The sequence below is a fragment of the Podarcis raffonei genome, chromosome 12 (assembly GCF_027172205.1).
Source record: "Podarcis raffonei isolate rPodRaf1 chromosome 12, rPodRaf1.pri, whole genome shotgun sequence".
Classification (NCBI taxonomy): Eukaryota; Metazoa; Chordata; class Lepidosauria; order Squamata; family Lacertidae; genus Podarcis; species Podarcis raffonei.
The window spans coordinates 33,772,329-33,782,184 of NC_070613.1; positions in this window are offsets into that span (position 1 = coordinate 33,772,329).

Below are 9,856 nucleotides of genomic sequence, written 5' to 3' on the forward strand. Positions count from 1 at the left end.
GCTATGGAGCTCCCCAACACAGGGTGGGAGAGCAGCAGCATCTTTGCTGACCAGAGTCAGCACAAAGCTTGAGGGCCCCCTTCACAGATTACCCACTGCTGGGCTTACCTGGAAGTGGTAGTGTTCCTCTTACTGGCACTGGGCAGCCACCATTTGTATGTTTCCCAGGTTTCTTTGTGCCCTGGCTTGAGAGCACAGCACCCAAAAATGCCTGTTTTGGGGTGCCATGCAAAATTGTGGCCCCTGAAAAACATGGGGTTCCCCCCCCCAGGGCGAGATCTTGGTTTAAAATTGTGTGAGATCACAGCACCCAAAATGCACAACTGTGCTCTTGCACAAAAAGAAAAGGGATGTCCCAGTTTTTCTGGTACATTTTGAAGGTATGCAGACATTATTATACTCAGATTCTCAATTGCCCCAGCCAGCATGGCTAGGGATCAGGGATGATGGGAGTCAAAGTTCAACAACTTCTGGAGCACTGCCAGTTCCCCTCATCTTACTGGAAACAGCCTTCAAGTAAGGACTAAGTTCATATCCATACATTGAAAGCACTCTTATTCCACTTTAAAAGCAATGTCTTTCCTCCAAAAATAATCCAGACAATTGCAGCTTGTCATGGGTGCTAAGAGTTCTTGGGAGGCCTCTTAGAGTTACAGTTCCCAGTCCCCTTAATAAACTACAGTTTGCAGGATTCTTAGGAGGGGGGAGCCATGTCTGTTATAGTAAGATAAAACTGCTTTAAATGTATGGTGTGGATGTGACCTAAATAACATTCGAGCAGTACAATCCTAGGCATGTCTACTCAGAAGTAAGTCCCATTGAGTTGTATTTTTGTTCTTGTTTTTATCATGTATTTTGTGTTTCTATACTGTCTTTTTATGTTGCAAGCCGCCCTGAGATCTACGGATGAAGGGCGGTATACAAATTTAATAAATTTTATTAATAAATGAAACCTGGGTGACAGTGTATAAGATGGTGGCCTGAACTATCCTTTCAAGTACTAGATTTGATCTGCAATGTTTTAATAGATTTAAAAAGAAATGCTCTTGAGAGTAGTCGCACAATACAAAAGCAAGTGTTTCTTAACAAGGAGCTTCTTTCAGACAGTTATTATTAATTATAGAAACCGGGCTTAGATCTTCTGGAGCTCTGTCAAGTTGCTCAGTACGCAAAGGCCGGAGAGAAGCCCTGCTGTGTGGGTAAACTGATGACTCACTTTTAATATCAGACCGAGCCAGGATCTTGGGTCCTGCCAAGTTTGCTCAACAGGGATCCCCGCTCCAGCCCACTCACATTTCCTCAGAACAGCACTCTTTTTCAGCAAACGGTGCTTAAGTGAGGCCCTTTGCTTTGTAAACAGAAGTGCTATGTGAAATACTGTCTCTCTCTCTGCGGATGGCAAGAGGAAATTATAAGACAATGAGGTCCAAAGGCTTGGCCTTATCCAGGACTAGGAAGCTACTGCCTCGATTTGATTACCTAAATATAAGAACACGTCTTTTTTTCAGTCTTCCTACATTTGGCCCCAAGGTCTCAGGACAGCTTATTCTGCATTTTTTTCTCCCCTCGTTGGAAGGAGGGGGGAAGGGGGTAGACTTCATTTTTGCTGCTTGAAAAAGCAGTGGTTCTACTGAGATTTAATTTGCAGTGCGGGAGCCAAAAAATCATGCAGCACAGCCTATGTGGTTCTGTATTTTGACATTAGGACTTAAGTCATCATGCTAGTTGGAATTTTTTATGGGTTTGTTAGACATATTTATTGGAAATCCCCCAGTCTCAGCTTGGCAAAATTTAGGATGTGGAGAAGTCTTCCAGGGGCATGGGCTCACCTCTGGAAGATTTGTGTCTCATTCCATTCCAGCACAAAACGACAACTCATATATTTGTTGCCACACAGATCAAAAGATACATGTTGATTGTCCTGACAGGCACAGCTGAATATATGGGGCTGCCTAAGTAGTGCCTTAGGTTTCCTGTTAGAGAAGACAAAATGCTTTCTGTTCAGGCCTACAGACGTCCCTCTTAAGAGAGATCTCTGTTTAGTTATGAGAGTCCAGTGCCAAACTGATTGCAAACTGAGAAGCACATTCTGAAATGTTTGACAAATCTCTAGCAACAGGGTTTAACTTTCCCTATTGTAACAGCCACAATGAAGCCTTTCTCTGACAAAGGGGATGGGGTGTCTTCAGCTTTTGCAACACCGTAACATCCCTGGGGGAAAACACTTGATAAGAGAAGGAGGTATTATGGTGAGGTGCAGTTGGTGATCTGCAACACCCAACCAGCTTACGGCCACTGTGAGGTTAATACCAGAACCTCAATCTTCATTTGTGCTATGGTTAAGTAGAGGTATGCCTCCCAGTCTTCAAATTGTCAGAACTGTGGGATGGAAAGCCAGCTGGCTTAGCCCTTGGTCCCTTTTCAGCCTTGCCGCTGAGAAGATCCATCAGCCATCCTCCTCCGACGTGCGTCTGCGACTCAAGCTATTTAGCAGGAGTGCACATTTCCTCAGCAGGGTAAACACACAACAGATCAGGCTCAAGGCATGGATACTATACTAAACTACGCATTTATTACACATAAATCTGGACAAAGAAAAACATGGCCTCTCTCCTTGCCGTTCTTCTTGGAGAGAGAGAAAACAAAAGCAATACAGAGCGGATGTTCCTCTCACGGGAATCTGTGCTGGAATGTAAACAGACATGTGACATGTAACAATCACACATATCTGCAGCAAAGGGTGGAATGGAATTCCCAACACAAATGAGAGGATTTCCCCCATACTTTATTGAGAATCTGACAGAGATAGGATGAGGAAATAATGTACATCCTGCCTGGAATCAGAGATGGGATATGTGGAATGTAGATATGAAATTCACAGCATGTTATACATTGGAAGAAAACTGTTTGAACATGATGTACAGATGGTATCCAACACCAGGTAAGTTAGCAAAAATGTATGAATCAAAATCAAATACGTGCTGGAAATGTAAAGAGAAAGAAGGTACTATGTAACTATATGTGGTGGTCTTGTCAGAGGGTAAAAGCTTTCTGGGAATGATTTATAATGAATTGAAGAAAATGTTTAAAATAACTTTTACTAAAAAAAATAAAAATAGAAGCTTTCCTTTTAGGGATAATTGGTACAGAGATAGCATAAACAACAACAACAAACCTGTTTATGTATGCTACAACCGCAGCCAGGATGATTTATGCTCAGAAATGGAAAGAAGATTCTGTACCAGTCAAGGAGGAGTGGCAAACTAAATTAACGGGCTATGCTGAAATGGCAAAACTTATGGGAGCAATAAGGAACTGGGGAGTGATCATGGAGCCCAAGAAAGTAAAATCTCTCACTTCTTCCCCTTCTATTTGCCAGGAGGTGATGGGCCCAGTGGTCATGATCTTCGTTTTTTTGATGTTGAGCTTCAGACTATATTTTGCGCTCTCTTCTTTCACCCTCATTATATATGTGTGTGTGTGTGTGTGTGTGTGTGTGTGTGTGTGTGTGTGTGTTGGAAAACATTGGATTGTATTTATGTCAAAATATTATTGCAAAATTGAATATATATATAAGAGAGAGAGATGGTCCTCAGAGGTCATTGCCACTTCTCGGGACGTAGGAACCTGCCATCTGACTGCACTTCCAGGATATCAGACTTCTCTCCCAGTCCTACCTGGAGATTTTGGGGGCTGAACCTGGGACCATCTGCATGGAGGACTCTTCCACTGAGCCATGGCTCTTCTCCTTCCTCTAACCTGAATTGTAATTGGATTCAAGAGAAAGGAAATATTCAGTCATGTCCCTGGAAAGATTCCCCTGGCACCTTCTTAGTGCTCTTTTCAGTGACAAGTGAAGATCCTTTTTTATTTTCACAGGCTTTTAAAATGATGAACTTTTGAATCCACTGATCTGCTATATATATATTTTAGAGGCAATGGGTATTTTTCTACGCAGTTTTTCTTGCTGATGTTGAAATGTGCATGCAGGATGTTCATGTTGAAATTTGTATTCTTCGTGTGTGTGTGTGTGTGACAGAGAGAGAGAGAGAGAGAGATCTGAATGCTTTGATTGCCTGTAAACTACCCAGAGAATACTACTATTGAGCATCATATAAATTTTGTAAAAAAAATAATTAATTAAAATGTTCTCTATCTGAGCCCTTGACTCTTTAGTTTCTAATAAATAAAATTGAATGCTCCAGGTTGACCAAGAAAGCAAGTAGGGGACATCCACACTAGTGACGGTTTTTGTATTTATAATAATTATTATCATTATCCCACCTTCCCTCCAAGGAGTTCAGTATGGCATGCATAGTTCTCTCATTTTATCCTTACAACAATCGAATGAAGCAGGTTAAGCCAAAAGATAGTGACTGAGCCATGCTCACTCAGTGATCTTTGTGACTAGGTGGGGATTTGAACCCTGGTCTCCCAGGTCCTAGTCCAACCCACTAACCACTACACTGTTTCGTCTCTGGGCTGTCATGCAGCAGATATGCCTAACTGAACATTCCCTGCATGTCTGCATTCTTTAGCCAATGCCTTCTCTCTCAGGAAATGACAAATTGCTCAGTCAATGGGACATTTTGTACTCGAGTCGAAACCGGGCATTCTCTGTTGCTGATGGAGTACTTGAAATGCCAGATGGAGCCTGTGAAATCAGTAGCTTAAGAACCATTTCCACTTTGGATATTTATATGTGGGTGTGCCATAAATGAAATACCTGCATCTTTCACGTGATATATGAGCGGTTAACTTACAGCTACAACCTCGCTGATTAAATTTTGTTGTTGTTAAGCAACCAAGCTTAAGAAAATGGGACCCTCTAAATAAAAAAAAATGTATAGAATGGTCCCACACACATGGCTCTGAAAGCTGAAAACAAATTATATTTTTTAAGCAGGGCAACTACTTCCCTGTTGATTTTCTCTCTTTCTCCCAGGAGTCACAAGTTTCATTTGGAAACCACACAGATGCAAGTGATATACAGGATCTATAATCATACTTGCATAGTTTTCTTTCTTTCTTTTTTTAATGTTCCATTAATAGCCTTTCCCCCCATGAAGCCAGCAACTTCGTTGAAATAGGAAATGTATTAACTTTTCTAAACAAATGAAACAAAATGACCATAACAGAGATCCTGAAAGGGCTTTGCAATTATTTCAGACCATGGAATCCTTTGTATCTTAAATGCCACACAAGTAGTGAATGTGGATTTCAGTTCAACAAGCATGAACATTGGAAAATGGAGCTACTCTAGTGAGCAGTTCCAGGGGTCTCTTAGCTAGATGCTCCATAGGTTCTGATCCATGAATGAAAGGAGTGTCCGTCCATAGAAGGAGAAGACTCATTCTGTTCACAAACCATAATAGGTCTTTTTCAGCTCTGTATTGTGGCTTATTTGCCTCTTTGTCACAGTAATCACTGTTCATATTCCATTCCTTCCTTTGTGAATGGAAGCTTCTTTATGAGATGGAAGCCTTGAATCCATCCCAGGCACCCAACTTCAACTGACTCATGTCATCCATCAAAACTAACAAACTTTGATTTGATTTTTTATATTAGAAAGTTAGACATTGGGTGCCCAAAGAATTGGAGAAGTCACTGCAAGTTGAGTTCTGAACATGCCAAGTTTATAGTGATAGGTAGTGGTGTACCAAATCCTGCCCTCAAATTTCTAGGACCAGGTGTGGAGCATGGGAGTCATTTTGGACTCAGAGCTGTCCATGGAGGCGCAGGTCAATTATGTGTCCAGGGCTCCATCTGGTATCCAAGCTGAGACCCTACCTGCCCACAGGCTGTCTGGCCAGAGTGGTGCACACTCTGGTTATCTCCCACTTAGATTACTGCAATGCGCTCTACGTGGGGCTACCTTTGAAGGTGCCCAGGAAACTACAACTAATCAAAAATGTGGCAGCTAGACTGGTGACTGGGAGTGGCCGCTGAGACCAGTCCTGGCTCCCAGTACATTTCCAAGCACAATTCAAAGTGTTGGTGCTGACCTTTAAAACGCTAAATGGCCTCGGCCCAGTATACCTGAAGGAGCGTCTCCACCCCCGTCATTCAGCCCAGACACTGAGGTCCACTTCTGAGGGTCTTCTGGTGGTTCCCTCAATGCAAGAAGTAAAGTTACAGGGAACCAGGCAGAGTGCCTTTTCGGCAGTGGCACCCTCCCTGTGGAACGTCCTCCCATCAGATGTCAGGGAGATAAAGAATTACACTTTTAGAAAACATCTGAAAGCAGCCCTGTTCAGGGAAATTTTTAATGTCTGACATGTTATTATTTTTTATATTTTGCTGGAAGCTGCCCAGAGTTGCTGGGGAAACCCAGCCAGATGGGTGGAGTATAAACAACGATATTATTATTATTATTATTATTATTATTATTATTATTATTATTTCAACCAGTGTGCCGTGACACCCTGGGGTGCCTTGAAAAATGGTCGGGGTGCCGCAGGCAACACTTGCCTCAGTCCCTCTTTACTTCCCTCCCTCCTCTGATGCCCTCTTGCATCTCTGCCTCCCAAAGTATTGCACAGCTGTTTGTTGCAGCAGCCCTGGCTACAAACTCTCCAGGTGAATGGTTCCTCTGGGGCTGGCCATGGGGTGCTTCCTGGGCCCCTATGGGGCAGTGTAAGGAGGCACCTCTCTTTGGGGCACAGGGGAGCAGCTCAGAGACCAGGGGCAGCAGCTGTGGCTGCCCAGAGGACTCCCAAGGAGAGGGGAGAGGGGAGGAGGCTGAGGGAACACTCCACAAGGGAGGGTGTTCGAAAAAGGGTGAGAATCTGCCAGCTCTGCAGGCAAGGGGTGACATAACTGGGCTCCTGAGCCCCACGCGGGTACCACAGAAAGAATGTAGTTGGTCAAGTAAGCTGTGGACTCAAAAAATGTTCACAACCTCTGTTATAGGTAATATTTGCCTTGTGCAAAAGGAGATTGCCCCCCCCCCCGTTTCTTTTTCCCAGAGCTTGATTAATTCTTTTATATTTTAATTTTAATAGCATTCACACTTACTTTACTTACAAGGTGGCTGAGGGGTGTGTGGACGAGTGTCCTCTTCTATTGCACAATGATCACTCAACAATCTGAGGAGGCTGAAAGGTGAATTGTAGAATGAAAGAAAATACACTCTCACACACCCCTTGGTGACCTCAAAAGTAAGGTAAATGTAAAAACAATTACCCCTCTTAGCCATAAGGGTAACAGAAATATGCCTTTTGATATTTTTCTTTTTTTGAAAAGAATGAACTAAGAAGCCTGCAAATTTCATCCAATTCTGCCAAAAATGGTATAGATGGTTCTTTTCTAGGCATAGGAGCAAACTCCTAGGGACTGAGGTCCCTTTGGGACCCCGAATAAAATGCTTGAGGGGATTGCACACACACACACACACACACACCCCAAAAAGGTTAATGGGCATTGCCATTCAAATGCTGAGCTTGCACCACATCTTGTGATTGACTATGCAGGGTGGGGCTTACCTGCCCCCCATATTTTATTCAAGTTGGCACCCCTGTTTCTGGGGAATCTCTGTCACCCAACAGACAACAAACTCTACAGTGTGTCATCGAAAGTGTAACAGAAGTTTTCCATTTCTTAGCAATCTCTATTTTAGCAGCTGTTAACAAATTACTAACCATTTCTTAATTCCTTTTCCTTATGGCATGATACCCTAAAAGAGCCTCAGATATTGAAAACTTAAAAATTCTTCCCTTCATCTGGATTATTTGTCTCCATACCTGAAAGACAGACACATCTTCCAGCAAAGTAGCTGGGAGTAACATCCCACAGTCCCCAAAGTATCAGCAATATTACATATATTTGATTTTTTAATTATCTTTTTAAAAAAAAAAAATCACCAGCACAGCTCTACTTTGTTTTAGAATGGTTTTATTTTAGATTTGAAGACAGAAACCCCAGAGAACCATTTGAAAAGCTACCCCTTGTCTTCAACTACTTTGCTTTTCCCTACAATTTAATTCACATTTATGTCTTAGAATTTGTACTGCCTAGAAAATGCCCCGCTACTTGCATTTTCTCACTAAACCATTCTTGGTTGTCACTATCATAGTGAAAACAATGCAAGAATAACAGGGCTATTTCATTTTATTTTTATTATTTCTAAAAGCCCGTGTCTGGTACTTTCTTGGCTCTTTCATAAATGCTATTATTATTGGACTTTTTACAATTCTGTGGAATCCAGTGAAACCCTACAATTTCCCCGGGTGTTGGGTTTCTTCTTCTCCTGCATTTCCATGCCACAGAAAGCGGAGTTTCAAACGAGTGCCCTCCACCCTTCTCTCCATACAGGAACTGTAACAGCCTCAGCATATTCCTAATCTAATTAACATCCATAACACTTAGACAATAAATTGACTTCAGCGGCTCTTGAAGCTCCATGCCACCTCGTTAAGTTGCTTTCCAATGCAGCTGTAAATCAAAGGGGAGAGACGAAGGTCACAGCACATGTTTGCTGTATGTTTCAGGGAGAGACGCTGATGGCTTTACCAACTGCTCATTTGGCTTGATTTTGTAGACCCGGGGAAAGGAACACTTTTCACAGCCACCCGTTTCTCAGTCCCACTTCTTCATGCTCACCTCCAGCACAGCAGCAAATTAAAGAAGAATGCCCAATTAAATATAAAATAAAAGTGTCAGGAACAAGACCATGGGCCAGGGGGAGAGGCAAGGAAGAGAGAAGAAAAACTAGATGGGACTTATTGTGAGATAAAAAAAGGTAAAGGTAAAGGATCCCTGGACGGTTAAATCCAGTCAAAGTCAACTATGGGGTTGCTGCGCTCATCTCACTTTCAGGCCGAGGGAGCCAGTGTTTGTCCACAGACAGCTTTCTGGGTCATGCGGCCAGCATGACTAAACTGCTTCTGGCACAATGGAACACCCTGACAGAAACCAGAGCACACGGAAATGCTGTTTACCTTCCTGCCATGGCTGTACCTATTTATCTACTTGTACTGGCATGCTTTCGAACTGCTAGGGTGGCAGGAGCTGGGACAGAGCAACAGAAGCTCACCTTGTTGCAGGGATTCAAACTCCCAACCTTCCGAGCGGCAACCCCAAGAGGCTCGGTGGTTTAGACCAGAGCGCCACCTGTGTCCCTGGTAAATGTGTACAGGACTACAGCATTTCTATCATACATTTAAACCACTGTGATTCCACTTTAAACAGCCATGGTTTGCCCCAAAGAGCTATGGTCTGCTAAGGGTACTGCGAGTTGTTAAGAGGCCCCATTGCCCCTCCCAGAACTACAATTCCCAGAATGCCCTGTGAAGAGGAATTGATTGATAAACCACTCTGGGAACTGTAGCTCACAGACCCAAAGTCAAATGTTTCAGAAGGCCAATACCTGTAAATTAACCTTGTAAGCAAGCCAAATGAACAAAGGTAGTTTTCATCAGCAATATAAAAACATGGAAAGTGAATGAGAACGCTGGTCCATCTAGCTCGTTATCAACTCCACCCACTGGAAGCGGCTCTCCAGTGTTTCTTTTTTTTTTTATAATATTTTTTATTAAACAATTTTTATATTAACACAAACAAAACATACATAAACAAGCAACAAACAATAACAGAACAAAAAACAAGTACCATTTCATGTCCTAATTTCTTAAACCTTACTTCCTCGACTTCCTCTTGCTTCCCGTTTCTGTATTCCAAGTTCTTACAATTATTCAGCGAATCTTCCCTTATTTTACTATAAATTTATGTTAATCATCCTTATTCTCTTTATCTTAACCATTACTAATAGTAACCATTTATTTTATTTTAAACCCAACATCATTCTAACTGTCATTAATTTTATAGTATTTCTTTAAGTAGTCCTTAAACTTCTTCC